The sequence below is a fragment of the Delphinapterus leucas genome, chromosome 20, assembly GCF_059928025.1.
Source record: "Delphinapterus leucas isolate spDelLeu-1000000601 "Yukka" chromosome 20, BTC_Dleu_Yukka2, whole genome shotgun sequence".
Classification (NCBI taxonomy): domain Eukaryota; kingdom Metazoa; phylum Chordata; class Mammalia; order Artiodactyla; family Monodontidae; genus Delphinapterus; species Delphinapterus leucas.
Window position 1 is genome coordinate 27,273,172 of NC_143148.1, and position 19,424 is coordinate 27,292,595.

Below are 19,424 nucleotides of genomic sequence, written 5' to 3' on the forward strand. Positions count from 1 at the left end.
ACCCGTGGCCAAACTCATTTCACTTGCATGCCAGTCCATTTCCACCCCACATTATTTTGAAGCAAATTCCAGATGTCGCATCATTTTATATAAACCTTTCTGTATGCAAGCGTCTCTAGATAAGGACTTAAAAAGAAACCATAATCGTGATACTATTATTACACCTGAATAAGTTAACAGTAATTCCTTAGTTACCTCAAATACCCAATGTTTATATTTCCCCAATTGTGCCATAATTTTTTTTTTTAACAGTTTGTTCAAATCAGAATCCAAATGAGTTTCTTGCATTGCTGTTGGTTGAAATGCCTTTTTAATCTTTTAATCAACAGCTTTGTCTGCTGTCTGTTTTCCCCCCATTAATTTATTTGTTGAAGAAGCTGGGGTGTTTTTCCTATTGATTTTTCTACTTTCTGAGTTTTGCTAATTGCATTCCTGTGGTGTCAATTTAATATGTTCTGTGTCCCCCTGTATTTTCTATAAATTTGTAATTAGATCTAGAGGCTTGTTTAGATTTGTTGTTGTTGTTTTCTGCAAGAATACTTCATAGAGGGTGGTGTGTACTTTTCCCAGGACACATATAGTATCTGAATGTCTTTATTTTTGTGATATTAGTAGCCATTAATGATCATTGCCTATAAATATTAGTTCATTATTAGAGTTGTAAACGTGGGATCTTCTTATTCTCTTGATCCTTTATCATTTATTAGCTGAAATACTCCTAAAAGGAGAAACTTTTCCTCCTCAACCATTTGGTTGTCCTGAGGGTACGGTTGCCATAGGGAAAACAGGATAAGAGTGAGAAAGGGGATATAACTTTTAACTAGCTCTGTTAATGAGCTGTCATCCCTCAGGAAAGAGAAGCAAGGTGGGCTGCAGGAAGCTGAATTGGGCTTTGGGCCGACTAGTGCCTGGTGTGTGGAAGAGGAAGTAGTGAACTGTACGTGACCTTTGGTCGGTGGCTGGGACTGTCAGGGGAGCCCTTGGCCCACAGGCACACCTGACCTTTGCTTTCAGCTTGTGGTAGCTGAAGAAAACCATGATGGATGTAGTGGTCTGTGAGCCTCTGCTCAGGAGACAGAATTCTCACAGCCTTAACTTGACAACCAGAGTAATACATTTATTTTTCCTTTAAATTGAACTTGGATTATGTTTCTTCATCTTGTGCTAATATTCTTTAACCTTAGGCTAAAGAATGCTGTAACCCATACAGCATTATAGGAAGGATTCCTACCGGGAGTAAATGTTTAACACTTTACCTCCAATCAAATACTTTTTTTAAAGGTTACTATTTACGTATAAAAACCATGTAGCAAGGTGTGTAAAGGAAGGGCAGTATGACCTCTGTAAAGGAATGCTCCAAGATGATGACGTGAATCGAGCCTCAAGATCGTGGTTTGGCTTCAGCTTCCTTAGGAGTTTGTGGTCGCCCCTCTGGGGAGTCAGTAGGCAGGGAAAACTGTGAGACCTGGGCAAAGTGGAGATATTCATGGACATTTCTGTTCTGAAGTAGCTGGTTCCTCTTTCCTTCCCCAAGAGCCGTGTGTGTGTGTGTGTGTGTGTGTGTGTGTTTTATGTATATATTTGTGTGTATATGATTTTTTCTTGAGCAGTTTTACGTTTACAGAAAAATTGAACAGAAAGTACAGAGTTCTCATATACTCCCTCACTTCCCCACTCCCACCCCAGTTCCTCTATAATTAATATATTGTATTTATTGTATTTGTTACAATTGATGGGCCATATGTTGATACATTATGACTAATTAAAGTCCATAGTTTACTGTTAGGTTTCACTCTTTGTGTTGTACATTCTGTGGATTTGGCAAATGTATATAATGACTTGTATCCATCATTATACAGAATGATATCACGCAGAATAGTTTCACTGCCCTAAAAATCCTGTGTTCTACCTGTTCATCTCTCTCTCCCCCTGAGCCCCTGGCAACCACTGATCTTTTTATTGTCTCCATTGTTTTGTGTTTTCCAGAATGTTACATAGTTGGAATCATACAGTATGTGACCATTTCAGATTGTCTACTTTCACTTAGCAGTATGCATTTAAGGTTCCTCTGTATCTTTTCCTGGCTTGATAGCTCATTTTTATTGCTGAATAGTACTCCATTGTATGGATGTACCACAGCTTATGTATCCAGTTACCTGTTGAAGGACATCTTGGTTATTCCAGGTTTGGGCAGTTATGAATAAAGCTGTTATAAGCATCTGTGCGCAGGTGTTTGTGTGAACATAAGTTTTCAGCTCCTTTGGGTTAATACCAAGGAGTGTGAGATTCCTGGATGGATGGTAAGAGTATATTAAGTTCTGCAAGAAACTACCAAACTGTCTTCCAAAGTGGCTGTTCTATTTTTGCATTCCCACCAGCAATGAATGAGAGTTCTTGTTGCTCCACATCCTCTCCAGCATTTGGTGTTGTCAGTGTTTTGGATTTTGGCCATTCTAATAGGTGTATAGTGGTATATCATTGTTTTAATTTGCAGTTCCCTAATGACATATGATGTCAGGTATCTTTTCTTATACTTGTCATCTGTATTTTCTTTGGTGAGGTGTCTCCTCAGATATTTTGCTTTTTTTCTTTTTCTAATTGAAGTATAGGTGACTTACAGTATTGTATTAATTTCAGGTGTACCGCATAGAATTTGATATTTTTATAGATGATACTCCATGTTTTGCTCATTTGTAAGTTAGGTTATTTTCTTTCTTTTTTTAAATTAATTAATTAATTTATTTTTGCTGTGTTGGGTCTTCATTTCTGCGCGAGGGCCTTCTCCAGTTGGGGCAAGCGGGGGCCACTCTTCATCGCGGTGCGCAGGCCTCTCACTATCGCGACTTCTCTTGTTGCGGAGCACGGGCTCCAGATGCGCAGGCTCAGTAGTTGTGGCTCACGGGCTTAGTTGCTCCGCGGCATGTGGGATCTTCCCAGACCAGGGCTCGAACCCGTGTCCCCTGCATTGGAAGGCAGAATCTCAACCACTGCGACACCAGGGAAGCCCAGTTAGGTTATTTTCTTATTGTTGAGTTTTAAATATTTTGGATACCAGTCCTTTATTAAATATGTATTTTTTTAAAATTATTTATTTATTTATTTTATTTATTTTTGGCTGCGTCGGGTCTTAGTTGCGGCGTGTGGAATCTTCATTGAAGCATATGGGATCTTTCGCTGTGGCGCACGGGCTCTTCGTTGTGACACTCGGGCTTCTCTCTAGTTGTGGTGTATGGGTTTCCTCTTCTCTAGTTGTGGTGCGCAGGCAGGCTCCAGGGCGCGTGGACTCCGTAGTTTGCGGCCCGCAGGCTCTCTAGTTGAGGCGCGCGAGCTTATTAATTGTGGTGCGCGGTCTTAGTTGCCCTGCAGCATGTGGGATCTTAGTTCCTCGACCAGGGATTGAACCTGCATCCCCTGCATTGCAAGGTGGATTCTTTAACACTGGACCACCAGGGAAGTCCCTTAAATATGTGTTTTGTAAAAAAATTTTTCCCAGTCGATGGCTTGCCTTTTCCTTCTCTTGACAGTGTCCTTTGCAGAGCAGAAGTTTTTACTTTTAGTGAAGTCCAATTTAGCAATTTTCTTTTATGGACTGTGCTTTTGGTATTGTGTCTGAAAAGTCATGGCCAAACTCAAGGTCACCTAAATTTTTTCTTAGGTTATCTTCTAGGAATTTTATAGTTTTGTGTTTTTTTGTTTGTTTGTTTGTTTGTTTTTCTTTTGCGGTACGTGGGCCTCTCCCTGTTGCAGCCTCTCTCGTTGCGGAGCACAGGCTCCGCACACGCAGGCTCAGCGGCCATGGCTCACGGGCCCAGCCGCTCCGTGGCACGTGGGATCCTCCCGGACCGGGGCACGAACCCGTGTCCCCTGCGTCGGCAGGCGGACTCCCAACCACTGCACCACCAGGGAAGCCCTGGGCTTTCTATTCTGTTCCATGTCTCGCCTTTCGCCAGTACCACACTGTCTTGATTACTTTAGCATCATAGTAAGTCTTGAAGTCAGGTGTTGTCATTCCTCTGACTTTGTTCTTCTCCTTCTATATTATTTTGGCTATTCTGGATCTTTTGCCTTTCCATATAAATTTTAGAATCAGTTTGTTGATATGTACAAAATGTCTTGCTGAATTTTGATTGGGATTTCATCGAATCTGTAGATCAAGTTGCAAAGAAATGGAATAGATCTTTGATTTCTTTCATCAGAGTTTTGTAGTTTTCTTCATATAGATCTTGATCGTATGTTGTTACATTTATACCTAAGTATTTCTGTTTTGGGTTTTTTTAAAATGGTATTGCATTTTAAATTTCATGTTTCATTTGTTTATTGCTGGTATATAAGGAAGCAATTGACTTTTGTTTATTAACTTTGTATCCTGTAACCTAGTTCCAGGAATTTTTTTGTTACTTCTTTGGGATTTTCTACATAGATAATCATGTCAGTAGCAAACAAAGGCAATTTTATTCTTCCTTTCCAATGCGTACACTTTTTATTTCCTTGTTTCGTTCTATTGCATTAGGACTTCCAATAGGATGCTGATTAGGAGTGGTGAGAGTGGACACCTTGCCTTGTCCCTAATCTTAGTGGGAAAGCATCTAATTTACATCATTAAGTAGCTGGAAGATATCTGTAATATGTTCTTTATCAAGTTGAGTAACTTCCCCTCTATTTCCGGTTTCCTGAGTTTTTTTTTTTTTTTTTTTTTGGGGGGGGGTGGGCGGCGCACCACGAGGCATGGGGGAATATTAGTTCTCCAACTAGGGATTGAACCCATGCCCCCTGCAGTCGTAACCATTGGACCACCATGGAATTCCCTTCCTGAGTGTTTTTTTTTTTTTTTTGCAGTACGCGGGCCTCTCACTGTTGTGGCCTCTCCCGCTGCGGAGCACAGGCTCCGGACGTGCAGGCTCAGCGGCCATGGCTCACAGGCCCAGCCTCTCCGCAGCATGTGGGATCTTCCCCGACCGGGGCACGAACCCGTGTCCCCTGCACCGGCAGGCGGACTCTCAACCACTGCGCCACCAGGGAAGCCCCCTGAGTGTTTTTGATTGGGTGTTAGATTTTTTTCAAATGCTTTTTCTGTCTTTTTGATATGATTATAGGATTTTTCTTCTTTAGCCTGTTGATGTGATGGATTACATAAATTTATTTTTGAGTGTTGACCCAGTCTTGCATACCTGGAATAAATCCCACTTGGTCATGGTGTATAATTCTTTTTGTACGTTGTTGTATTTGGTTTGCTAATATTTTGTTCAAGATTTTTACATCTGTGTTCAGAGATACATCAGAGAGATTGGTCTGTAGTTTTTCTTATAATGTCTTTGGTTTGGGGATTAGGGTAATCGTCTCAGAGAATACATTACAAACGATTTCCTCTGCTTCTATTTTCTGGAAGAGATTGTAGAAAATTAAGATAATTTCTTCCTTAGATCTTTGGTAGATTTCCCTAGTGAACCCATCTGGGGTTGTTGCTTTTTATTTTAAGAGCGTTATTAGTTATTGATTCAGTTTCCTTAATAGACATAGGCCTATTCAGATTGTTCTTTTCTTCTTGTATAAATCCTGGTAGATTGTCTCTTTCAAGGAATTGGTGTATTTTATCTAGGTTATCAATTTGTGGGTTCATAATATTTCTTTATCTTCCTGTTAATATCCATAGGATCAGTAGTGATGGCCCTTCATTCATTTCTGATGTTAGTAATTAGTGTCTTCTTTCTTTTTTCTCAATTTGGCTAGAGGTTTATCCATTTCATTGATCTTTCCAAAGAGTCAGCTTTTGTTTCACTGATTTTTCTCTATAGATTTCTTTTTTCACTGATTTCTGCTCAAATTTTAATTATTTTTCTCGTCCTTACTTTGAACATAATTTGTTCACCTTTTTCTAGTTTCCTAAGGTAGAAACTTAGATAATTGAATTTTAGATCTCTCTTCTTTTCTTTCTTTATTTTTTTATAAATTTATTTATTTTTGGCTGCACTGGGTCTTCATTGGTGCTCGCAGGCTTTCTCTGGTTGCAGCAAGCAGGGGCTACTCTTCGTTGTGGTGCGCGGGCTTCTCATTGTGGTGGCTTCTCTTGTTGCGGAGCACAGGCTCTAGGCATGCAGGCTTCCGTAGTTGTGGCATGTGGGCTCAGTAGTTGTGGCTTGTAGGCTCCAGAGCGCAGGCTCAGCAGCTGTAGCGCACGGGCCCAGCTGCTCCGCAGCATGTGGGATCTTCCCGGACCAGGGCTCGAACCCACGTCCCCTGCATTGGCAGGGGGGCTCTCAATCACTGCGCCACCAGGGAATCCCTTTCTCTTTTTTAATATTTGCATTCAGTGGTATAAATTTTACTCTATGTACTGCTTTCCCTGCATGTCACAAGTTTTGATAAGTTATATTTTCACTTTCATTTAGTTAGGACTATCTCTTGAGACAACTTCTTTGACCCAAGTTTTAATTTCCCAATTATTTAGTCTCCAAGTATTGCATATTTAATCTTCAAATATTATATTTGGGATTTTCCAGCTATTTTTAAATTACTGATTTCTCGTTTAATTCCACTGAGGTCTGAGAGTATACTTTGTATGATTTAAAATTTTTTAAGGTGTGTTTTATGGCCCAGAATGTGATCTGCTTACAGGTCTTTTTTTTCCCCCCCAAGAAATGTGATGATGTAAGGTTCTCTCATTTTTATTGTATGTGACTTCAAAGTAACATACAGTTAAAAAAAAAAAAATCAGAATGAAGCAACCCAAGTGTTCATTGATGGATGAATGGGTAAACAAAATGTTGTAATATACACACAATGTAATATCATTCAGCTTTATAAGGGAAGGAAATTGACACATGCTACGACATGGGTGAAACTTAAGGACGTGCTAAGTGAAAAAAAAGCCAGTCACAAAGGACAGAATTGAATGTGATTCTACTTCTATGAGATACCTAGGGAGGAGTTAAATTCATAGAGACAGAAAGTAGAACAGTGACTGCTAGGGGTTTGGGGGCGGGGGAGAAGAGAATGGGGAGTTAGTGTTTAATGGGTACAGAGTTTCATTTGGGGAAGATTAAAAAGTTGTGGAGGGCTTCCCTGGTGGCGCAGTGGTTGAGAGTCCGCCTGCCGATGCAGGGGACACGGGTTCGTGCCCCGGTCCGGAAAGATCCCACATGCCGCGGAGCGGCTGGGCCTGTGAGCCATGGTCGCTGAGCCTGCGCGTCCAGAGCCTGTGCTCCGCTGCAGGAGAGGCCACAGCAGTGAGAGGCCCGCGCACCGCAAAAAAAAAAAAAAAAAAAAAAAAATTTGTGGAGCACACACTGCAACTACGGAAGCCCGCGTGCTTTAGGGCCTGCATGCTGCAACTACTGAGCCCGTGAGCCACAGCTACTGAAGCCTGTGCGCCTAGAGTTCGTGCACTGCACCAAGAGAAGCCACCGCAACGAGAAGCCTGCGCACCGCAACAAAGAGTAGCCCCTGCTCACCGCAACTAGAGGAAGCCCGCACACAGCAATGAAGACCGAACGCAAACAAAAAAAAGAAAAAAAACAAGTTCTGAAGCAAAGTTTCAGTTATGCAGTATAAACAAGTTTTGAAGATCTATACAGCATGGTGCCTATAACTAATAGTACTATATTGTATACTATAATATGCTAAGAGGGTATGTCTTTTGTTACGTATTCTTACCACACACATTAAAAAAGTAAATAAAGGGGGCAGGAGGAAACTTTTGGGAGGTGCTGGATATGTTTTTGGCCTTGATGGTTGGTGATAGTTTTACAAGTATGGTTATATTATGTGTCAGTCATACTTCAGTAAAGTGGTTTAAAAAAAAAAGTGCTATGGATGGATAGTAGTGATAGTTTCACAAGATGTGTATGTCTTTTTTTGTTTTTTTAGCGTCTTTATTGGAGTATAATTGCTTTACAGTGGTGTGTTAGTTTCTGCTTTATAACAAAGTGAATCAGCTATACATATACATATATCCCCATAACTCTTCCCTCTTGCATCTCCCTCCTTCCCGCCCTCCCTATCCCGCCCCTCTAAGTGGTCACAAAGCACTGAGCTGATCTCCCTTTGCTATGCCGCTGCTTCCCACTAGCTATCTATTTTACGTTTGGTAGTGTAAATATGTCCATGCCACTCGCTCACTTTGTCCCAGCTTACCCTTCCCCCTCCCCGTGTTCTCAAGTCCATTCTCCAGTAGGCCTGCGTCTTTATTCCCATCCTGCCTCTAGGTTCTTCATGACCTTTTTTTTTTTTTTAGATTCCATATATATGTGTTAGCATACGGTATTTGTTTTTCTCTTTCTGACTTACTTCACTCTGTATGACAGTCTCTCGGTCCATCCACCTCACTACAAATAAATCAATTTCGTTTCTTTTTATGGCTGAGTAGATGTGTATGTCTTAATGCCATAGAACTGCACACTTAAAAATGGTTAAAATGGTAAATTTTATGCATATTTTACCACAGTTTTTAAAAATGGGAAAAAATTTCCTTTAATCAGAACATTGACAAAGAAAAGGTTGAATTATTTTTAAAATTTCTTTATTCCAAATGTATGTATTTATTTTTATAGTTTTATTTATGTATATCTTTTTATTATTTTTTAAAATAGATCTTTATTGGAGTATAATTGCTTCACAATACTGTGTCAGTTTCTGTTGTACAACAAGATGAATCAGCCATATGCATACATATATCCCCCTATCCCCTCCCTCTTGAGCCTCCTCCCCACCCTCCCTATCCCACCCCTCTAGGTTGTTGCAAAGCACCGAGCTGATCTCCCTGTGCTATGCGGCTGCTTCCCACTAGCTAACTATTTTACATTCGGTAGTGTATATATACGTCGATGCTACTCTCACTTCACCCCAGCTTACCCCCACACCCCGCCCCGTGTGCTCAAGTCCATTCTTTATGTCTGTGTCTTTATTCCTGCCCTGCCACTAGGTTCATCAGTACCTTTTTTTTTTTTTTTTTTTTTACGGTACGCGGGCCTCTCACTGTTGTGGCCTCTCCCATTGCAGAGCACAGGCTCCAGATGCACAGGCTCAGCGGCCATGGCTCACGGGCCTAGCCGCTCCGCGGCATGTGGGATCTAACCGGACCGGGGCACAAACTCGTGTCCCCTGCATCGGCAGGCGGATTCTCAACCACTGCGCCACCAGGGAAGCCCAGTACCATTTTTTTTTTCTTTAGATTCCATATATATGCATTAGCATATGGTGTTTGTTTTTCTGTTTCTGACTTCACTCTGTATGACAGATGTTGAGCTCCATGAGCTGTTTGTATATTTTGGAGATTAATTCTTTGTCTGTTTCCTTTGCAAATATTTTCTCCCATTCTGAGGGTTGTCTTTTTGTCTTGTTTATGGTTTCCTTTGCTGTGCAAAAGCTTTTAAGTTTAATTAGGTCCCATTTGTTTGTTTTTATTTTCATTACTCTAGGAGGTGGGTCAAAAAAAATCTTGCTGTGATTTATGTCAAAGATTGTTTTTCCTATGTTTTCCTCTAAGAGTTTTATAGTGTCTGGTCTTACACTTAGGTCTTTAATCCATTTGGAGTTTATTTTTGTGTATGGTGTTAGGTAGTGTTCTAATTTCATTCTTTTACAAGTAGCTGTCCAGTTTTCCCAGCACCACATATTGAAGAGGTTGTCTTTTCTCCATTGTATGTTCTTGCCTTCTTTGTCATAAATTAGGTGACCATATGTGTGTGGGTTTATCTCTGGGCTTTCTATCCTATTCCATTGATCTATATTTCTGTTTTTGTGCCAGTACCATACTGTCTTGATTACTATAGCTTTGTAGTATAGTTTGAAGTCGGGGAGCCTGATTCCTCCAGCTCCGTTTTTCTTTCTCAAGATTGCTTTGGGTATTCAGGGTCTTTTGTGTTTCCATACGAATTGTAAAATTTTTTGTTCTAATTCTGTGAAGAATGTGATTGGTAGTTTGATAGGGATTGCATTGAATCTGTAAATTTCTTTGGGTAGTAGAGTCATTTTCACAACGTTGATTCTTCCAATCCAAGAACATGGTATATTTCTCCATCTGTTTATGTCATCTTTGATTTCTTTCATCAGTGTTTTAGTTTTCTGAGTACAAGTCTTTCGCCCCTTTAGATAGGTTTATTCCTAGGTATTTTATTCTTTTTGTTGCGATGGTAAATGGGATTGTTTCCTTAATTTCTCTTTCTGATTTTGTGTTGTTAGTATATAGGAATGCCAGAGATTTCTGTGCATTAATTTTGTATCCTGCAACTTTACCAAATTCATTGATTAGCTCTAGTAGTTTTCTGGTGGCATCTTTAGGATTCTCCATGTATAGTGTCATGTCATCTGCAAACAGTGACAGTTTTACTTCTTCTTTTCCAATTTGTATTCCTTTTATATCTTTTTCTTCTCTGATTGCCGTGGCTAGGACTTCCAAAACTATGTTGAATAATAGTGGTGAGAGTGGACATCCTTGTCTTGTTCCTGATCTTAGAGGAAATGCTTTCAGTTTTTCACCATTGAGAATGATGTTTGCTGTGGGTTTGTCATATATGGCCTTTATTATGTTGAGGTAGGTTCCCTCTATGCCCGTTTTCTGGAGAGTTTTTAATCATAAATGGGTGTTGAATTTTGTCAAAAGCTTTTTCTGTGTCTATTGAGATGATCATATGGTTTTTATTTCTTAATTTATTAATATGGTATATCACATTGATTGATTTGTGTATATTGAAGAACCTTTGCATCCCTGGGATAAATCCCACTTGATCATGGTATATGATCCTTTTAATGTGCTGTTGGATTCTGTTTGCTAGTATTTTGTTGAGGATTTTTGCATCTATGTTCATCAGTGATATTGGCCTGTAGTTTTCTTTTTTTGTGGTATCTTTTTCTGGTTTTGGTATCAGGGTGATGGTGTTTTCGTAGAATGAATTTGGGAGTGTTCCCCCCTCAGCAATCTTTTGGAAGAGTTTGAGAAGGAGCAGTGTTAGCTCTTCTCTAAATGTTTGATAAAATTCACCTGTGAAGCCATCTGGTCCTGGACTTTTGTTTGTTGGAAGGTTTTTTTTTTTAACCTTTAATTCATTTATTTTAAATCCTTTGTTCATAGGAATTTAGAGACTATTTTCAAACTAGTACAAATATTTTATAAGTAATATCTAGCAGTTTATTAACTAGTGGAGTATACTGCACAACAAACTACCTCACATCTTTCAGGAAGAAAACCCACTAAATTTGAAAAGTAAAAAGATGTCACCCACTGAATTTGGACACAGTTAAAATGTGCTTTAAATATTTGGTTGGGGGAGGGGGGTCACACACTTCTACTCAATTAAGAGAAACATTTATACAGTCCAGGTCTTCTATTTTCTTTACACCCATCATGCCATGAATTCATAGGGAATGGGCTCTAACAGTTCAGGATCCTTTCCATTGGTTCTCACAAAGTGTGCTTCTCTGGGTGGAGCAGGCTGGCACTTCAGTTGACCCCAAGTACCTTCCTCTTTGGCTTCCTTCTTTTTATGATCATTTTCCTTCACCAGTTTCAGGAAGCTGTCTCGGCTCTTAGAGTGCTTAATATGCTCGATACGCACATTAATTCTCTTGGCAAGAATCTTGCCCTTAACTTGTTTGTTTACAATGATGCCAACAGCATGCTGGGTAACATTGTAGACTCTCCCAGTTTTGCCATGGTAACATTTCTGGGGTATTCCTTTTTTTTTTTTTTTTTTTTTTTGCGGTATGCGGGCCTCTCACTGCTGTGGCCTCTCCTGTTGCAGAGCACAGGCTCCGGACACGCAGGCTCAGCGGCCATGGCTCACGGGCCCAGCCGCTCCGCGGCACGTGGGATCCTCCCGAACCGGGGCACGAACCCGTGTCCCTGCATCGGCAGGCGGACTCTCAACCACTGTGCCACCAGGGAAGCCTGGGGTATAACTTTCTGAACAGTGTCCAGATATCTACAGTATCACCTTTCTTGTAGATTCTCATGTATGTGGCCAACGGAACAACTCCATATTTTCTAAAGGGCCTGGAGAACATGTAGCGGGTGCCCCTCCTCTTTCCCTTTGTGTTGATCATTTTGGCGAATTACTGGAAGATGGTGGTTCCGGCCGAAAAGCTGTTGGAAGATTTTTAATTACAGTTTCAATTTCATTGTTTGTGATGGGTCTGTTTATATTTTCTATTTCTTTCTGGTTCAGTCTTGGAAATCTGTACCATTCCAAGAATTTGTCCATTTCTTCGTGGTTGTCCATTTTATTGGCATATAGTTGTTTGTGGTAGTCTCTTATGATCCTTTGTAATTCTGCAGTGTCAGTTGTGATTTCTCCTTTTTCATTTCTAATTTTACTTATTTGCGTCCTCTCCCTTTTTTCTTGATGAGTCTGGCTAAGGGTTTATCAATTTTGTTTATCTTCTCAAAGAACCAGCTTTTAGTTTTATTGATCTTTGCTATTGTTTTCTTCGTTTCTATTTCATATATTTCTGCTCTGATCTTTATGATTTCTTTCCTTCTACTGACTTGGGGGTTTTTTTGTTCTTCTTTCTCTAGTTGCTTTAGGTGTAGGATTAGGTTGTTTATTTTTATAGTCTTATTTATTTATTTGTTTGTTTAATTTTTAAAGAAATATTTATTTGGTTGCGTTGGGTCTTAGTTGTGGCTCGCAAGCTCCTTACCTGCAGCTCCAGGGCTCCTTAGTTGTGGCTCGCGGGCTCCTTAGTTGTGGCATGCAAACTCTTAGTTGCAGCACGCATGTGGGGTCTAGTTCCCCAACCAGGGATTGAACCTGGGCCCCCTGCATTGGGAGCGTGGAGTCTTATCCACTGCGCCACCAGGGAAGTCCCTGTATTTATTTTGAGACTTATGTGACTAGTTTAATTTTCACTTGTGATTGATCTGATAGAATCTAATTAGGTTCAGTTAGGATTTCTTATGGTGTGATGATGAATAGAATTTTTATGTAGATTAGCATAAAATTATATGTATGATGAATCTGATACTCGCAGAAGATATTCATGCATTTATTTAAGAACACTCTGCTTATGGACTTGATTGATTTGTGGCCATATGGTAGAATCATCATGGGGTTTGAGATCAGAGGATCTTCGGAGGTCATTTATTCCAGTCCTTTAAAAAATTGATAATTTGAACCTCAGAGAGGTTAAATGTCTTTACCAAGTTTCAAGTTAGTGGAGTGACTTTATCTTTAGTTGAAACCAGGGCTTCTTACTAGCCCTAGTCTATAATGGATCTTAGTTATAGAGAATCTGGTCCTGTTAGCCTAACTCTGTGATTTCAAATAAAACTGGGGGTTGGTGTTTCAGCTCCTCTGCTGGCTGCCACTGCGTTTCCTATGGCCCATGCAGATAATGGTGTTCTGCTTCCTGAGCTGGATAAGAGCAACGCCTAAACCAGTTACTTCAACACAGGGTTCTCAATCTGAGGAAGTTAAAAAAGAGAGTTGATGACGGGAACCCACTCCTCAGAGATTCTGATTTAATAGGTCTGCAGTGGGTGGTGGCTCTCACGTCGTATGCAGCACGGGTTGAGAGGTACTGCTTAAAACCCACTTTTAGAGCGTGGGTTCCCAAATCCGGCTAATTATCAGAATCCCTTGGACCCCCTTGCTATAAGAGGGGTTCCTTGTTGAGGCGGGAGATGAGATGCTGGAAGTCCTCCGAAATTATGCTCAAAATGGAATAGCTTTGCCTTCCCACTAACTTTTCTGTATTGATTAAAACCAGACCAAGTGAATGAAACAACTTCAAAATAGTTATGTGGGCAACAGACATCATCTTAATGAGGTGAAGTTTGGCTAAGGCTTTGTAACACTATCGTTTTTTGGATGAAAAGTAAAAACGCTTATTAAGTAGTTTGAGATTATGTGTAAGATTTTTTAAAAATTTGGTCTTGTACTAAAAGTGCTTTTTTCCTTTTTTTTTTTTTTTTTTTGGCGAGGAGGGTGTCTGGGGTTGTTTTTAAGGAAGGAAACATATTTACATTGTTGGAGAGGTACAGAGGGAAGTGTGTTTTTGTATTTAAATGTGAAGACAGGGCACCTTCAATGCCCTTTATCAGTTAGACCCAAACCACCTGTGTTCATATAGATTTGAATTCCCTTAATGGAATATTAGATAAATCACATGCAATTTATGATCCAGAGATTTTTCTTAAATTATAATTATGGAAATAAGGCATGAACTTATTCTCCTTGTAAAAACTCAAAACGTTACAGAAAAGTCAGGAGTCTCCTTTGACCACCATTCTTATTCTTAGCTCCAGCCTCTTCTTCAGAGGTAGTGATTGTTTCCAGTGTCCTGTGGATCCTCCCAGAACTTTTCCTACTGGGTGGACTTATTTTGTAAATTTTGGTTTTTTCCAAATAATGTATCTTGGAAATGTTTTCGTGTCAGTTCACGTGCTGTGTAGAATTCAACTGTGTAGTTGTACCATAATTTTTAAAGCCATTTTCCTCCTGGTGAGCACAAATGTTGTTTCCACTGTTTCCTATTCCAGTGCTGCAGTGAACATTCTTGTGGATGCCTCTGTGTGCACATGTGCTGTGATTGCTGGGGCAAAATGCTAAATTGTCCTCCAGCCAGGTCATGCTGCAGAAGTGTTGAGGAGGGGAACTCAGGAGAATTTTCTGGACTTCATTGAATTTGCAAATATTTCAGTGAAGACACACGAGTAGCAGAGCAATTTTTTTGTTTATAATTGTCAAAAATTTGAGGAGCGTTTTGGGTTTGCTTCGCAGACCCTGAATGTCTTCACGCCCAGTGCCATTGTGCTGGCTGCTGACTTGGAAATAGTTTATAAAAAACGCTGAATTAGGTTAGTGATGTGAGGATGATTAACAGGTAATGGTAGCCAGAATAACTGTGTCAAAACAGCAAGAAGTATCAAGAGAATTTGATGAGTTCTGCATTTTCTTTGGTGCTTGCCTTTCGTAATAGTGTTAGAAACTTTACGTTGTATATTCAGTAATTTGTATTGTATATTTGATCAACTTGACTGTACAATAACAACAAATATGCCACTTCAAAGAAGCTCTTCATTAAAAATTATCAACTAATATTAGTCTCCATAAACTCTTATTTAAGTGTCATTGTAAAAGATCCATTTAAAAATATACAATTTTCTTCTACTTGAAAGATCTTATTGCTTCTCCTAGTTTACATCTTGCATGGTCTTTTCCGTGTATTTACATAGTCTACGATGCAGTGTTTTTTGGAGAGGGTAGACCATATTTTCCTACATAACTATATACCAGGGTTTACTAAAGCACGCCCTTGTTGTTGGACATCTAAGTTGCTTTTCATTTTCTGTTGTGAATAAAGCATGAGAAACATACTTATAAGTGTTGTTTACTTTTGAGCCAGTTTCTCCATCTGTGTTCCTCAAAGTAAAATTGCTGGTCCCATTATGTGTTAGAAAGACTGTGAAGGTTAACGGTGAATGAGGGAAACTGTTACCGCTTTTCTGAAGGCTCCCAGGCTCCTACCCTGCACCCCCCTACCCCCAAGTAGATTTGGGCTTTATCCGTTTACTTATTTTTGTCATGGAATAGTGGTTGTGAGATTTTTGCCTCATGGGTTTGTTGGTGTGTGTGTTTGTTTGTTGAGGTATGTGTAAATGTGTTGGCTGTATTATTATTCTACTTTGAAGTTTCTAGTGTGTTAATGTTCTGATTTTTCTCACGCGTATCACTTTCTTATCTGAAAGTGAGGTAATAATGAACTTGGCACCACTGAATTAGAACATTGGCAGTTTGTCCTTGACCAGAAGATCATATGCCCAGGAAAGAGGTAATTACATGAGGGATTCAGCAGTTCCAGAAATGGGTGGTTGTGTCTTCCAATGGAGAATGTCAAAGACTTATTCAGATTTATATAACTTTCCGTAAAATAAGACAAGACCCCCTAAGTAATGGTAAACTTAAGGACATATAATATATGCTCATTGTTAGGGAAGTTAATGGTGAAAAGAGTTTTTGTTTTTGTTTTTTCGTTTTTGACTTCTGTGGATGCTTGAGGATTATCCTGTGAAACCAGCAGTGCCCAGGAGGGAGCTGAGATGGGCAGGCGCAGATTCATGGACTCTCTAATGACATGTGGAGAAGCTATTGGGACTCTCGGATTAGATTGATGTTGCGTTAAAAGTTCTGTATGCCTTAGATACATGTTGACCCTGGGATCCCTAGGTCCTTTTTGGGTCTTTCAGTATTTCAAAAAGCGTAACAATTTGCCTGTTACCTTGGTTCATGTGCTAAGTAAAATGTCAAGTTATTTTGTTTTGGGTTTGTGTTAAGTCATCTACCACCTGGATATACAAGTCTTCTTTCTATTGACTTACAGACTCTCCTATTCCTCTTATTTTGCTTTGTGGTAACGTACAAGTTGAGGCAGAATCTTTTGGGGTCTGTAATGGCAGCTTGTCCTTGTTTTTTCTTTTTTCCCTGATAATAGCCTCACTGAGATACGTACAGTTCAGATGTCTTTTAGTATATTCACAGAGGTGTGCAGCTATCATCAGAATAAGTTTTAGAATATTTTCATCACCCCCAAAACAAGCCTCATATCCACTAGCAGTTACTTTCTATCTCTACGGATTTGCTTATTTTGAGCATTTCATGTAAATGGAATTATATAGCTTAGGTGTCCTTTTGTGTGTGCCTTCTTTCACTTAGCGTGTTTTTAAGGTTCATCCATGTTGTAGTATGTATCATGCCTTTATGTGGCTGAATAACATTTCAGTGTGTCCACATTTTGTTTATCCATTCATCAATTGATGGACACTTGGATTGTTTCCACTTTTTGGCTATTGTGAACAATGCTGTTATGAACAGCTTTTGCGTGGGTATACGTTTTCATTTCCCTTGGATAGATACCTAGGAGTGTTCCCTCTTCTGGTTCTTAGTGTCATTTTGAGCCTGGTGTACTTTTACATCTCCCATACTTACATAGAAATAGTGTTTTGGCTAAAAGAAAAAAAAAGATCTAATTGTGTGTTGTGTGTGTGTGTGTGTGAGAGAGAGAGAGAGAGAGAGGGAGAGGGAGAGGGAGAGAGAGAAAGAATGACTATGAATGGCTCTAGGGTTATTTCTACCCTGATCTTATTTGTACACTTTTGATATAACTGGCAAAGTAGCAAAGCTCCAAGTTGCAGTTGCTTCAAAGTTCTGGCTTATTTGGGAATTTTTGCCTTTTATTGACAATTTTCAGTTACCTGCAGTAAGTAATTATGAACCAGTCGTAACTGTATTACTACTAGCCTGGTATGAATTTAATTGTATGTAGAAATGCTGCAGTTTTTACATTAATTCTAATGGGAATTAGTGTTTTTTTAACTTGCAATTTTGGAGGCAAGCAAAAATTGTAAGACCAATTATGGTCTCAGAGTGAGAGATAGAAAAGTCTGGCTAGTGAATGCTGATTGACAGCTCTGACTGCTTGATGGCAGCTTAGATCTATGGGGAGAGGGGAAGATGGGAAGTAGAAGGTGCTCTTGATGGTAAATTGGGAATGTGGCCTGTGTCTGGGCTGTCTGCTCATTCATTGTGTAGAATGGCTAAAGGAAGTTTTAATTCCTTATTATGTAAACTTTTGATTCTTAGTCACTTCAAATTTTTATTATTAACTATTTCAAACATATGTAGAGGATACAGAATAGCAATGAACCCCTGAGTACCCACCATCTGGATTTAACAAATTTGACTTTTTCCCTTTTTTCCCTCCCTCCCTCCCTTCTTTTCTTCCATTTTTTTTTTTCTTTTTTTTCCTTTACATAAGGAATATAACTTTTCAGGTACACTTGAACACTGTTTGGCATACCTCCCATTTACCTCCCTCCTTTCCCAGAGGTAACCACTCTTGCAACGCTGATGTTTTTATGCTTCTGTGTTTACATCCATAGCAATATATACCATTGGTGTCTATATTTTTAAACATTACATAAATGGTTTAATTTTTAATTCTAACTCTGTAGCAGTGTTTCTCAGATTAAGATCTTCATAAAATATTTTTGGCAGATATCCAGTGTTAGCTTAAGTTTTTCTTATTGTGATAAAATATACATAACATAAAATTTACCATTGTTAAGTATACAGTTCAGTGGCATTAAGTACATTCACATCACTGTCCAACCGTCACCACTATCAGTTTCCAGAATTTTTCGTCATTCCAAGCAGAAACTATCTACCCATTAAACTGTCACTCCCCTTTCCCCCCTCCCCTCCAGCCCCTGGTAACTAACCTCTGTTCTGCTTTCCCGCTGAATTTGCCTATTCTAGGTACTTCATATAAATGGAAACATACAATATTTGTCCTTTTGTGTCTGACTTATTGCTTCACTTAGCATAATGTTCTTAACATGCACGCTATGACATATATCAAAATATCCTTCGTTTTTATTTATTTATTTATTTATTTTATTTTTGTCGGTACGCGGGCCTCTCACTGTTGCGGCCTCTCCCGTTTGTGGAGCACAGGCTCCCGATGCGCAGGCTCAGTGGCCATGGCTCACGGGCCCAGCCGCTCCGCGGCATGTGGGATCTTCCCAGACTGGGGCACGAACCTGTGTCCCCTGCATCGGCAGGCGGACTCTCAACCACTGCGCCACCAGGGAAGCCCTATCCTTCGTTTTTAATGCCAACTAATATTCCACATTTTGTTTATCCATTCATCTGTTGATGGACATTTGGTTTGTTTCCACCTTTTGGCTATTGTGAATAATGCTATGAACATTGGTGTATAAACATCTCGAGTTTCTGCGTTCAGTTCTTCTGGGTTTGTACCTAGGAGTGGAATTGCTGCATCATATGGTAATTCTACTTTTTAAGGAACTGCCACAGTTTTCCACCTGAGCTAATCATTTTATATTCCCACCCGCAATGCAGGAGGGTTCCGATTTTTCCACATTTCACCAACACTTGTTAATTTCTGTTTATTTGATAATAGCCATCCTAATGGGTTGAAGTAATCTGATGGTACTGATTTGCATTTCTCTAATGACTATTGGTGTTGAGTATCTTTTCATGTGCTTATTGGTCATCCATAGTTCTTCTTTGGAGAAATGTCCATTCAAGTCCTTTGTCCATTTTTGAATTGGGATTTGATTTTGTTGTTGAATTGTAGGAGTTCTTTGTATATTTTGGATCTTAATCCCTTATCAGATAGATGATTTGAAAATATTTTCTCCCATTCTGTTGGTTGTCTTTTCACTCTCTCTTTTTTTTTTTTTTTCCGGTACGCGGGCCTCTCACTGTTGTGGCCTCTCCTGTTGCGGAGCACAGGCTCCAGACGCACAGGCTAAGTGGCCATGGCTCATGGGCCTAGCCGCTCTGCGGCACGTGGGATCTTCCCGGACCGGAGCACGAACCCGTGTCCCCTGCATCGGCAGGCGGACTCTCAACCATTGCGCCACCAGGGAAGCCGCCCAGCACCATTTTTTGAAAAGACTGTCCTTT

The 19,424-nt window shown here is 39.8% G+C and overlaps 1 protein-coding gene and 1 pseudogene across 2 annotated transcripts in view; one reads left to right on the plus strand and one right to left on the minus strand.

Moving 5' to 3' along the window:
* The window catches only part of TENT4B (terminal nucleotidyltransferase 4B), a 62,261-nt gene that overhangs the window by 16,920 nt on the left and 25,917 nt on the right, over positions 1-19,424 (plus strand). The window lies entirely within an intron of this gene.
* LOC149744634 (large ribosomal subunit protein eL21 pseudogene) lies at positions 10,384-12,665 on the minus strand (annotated as a pseudogene).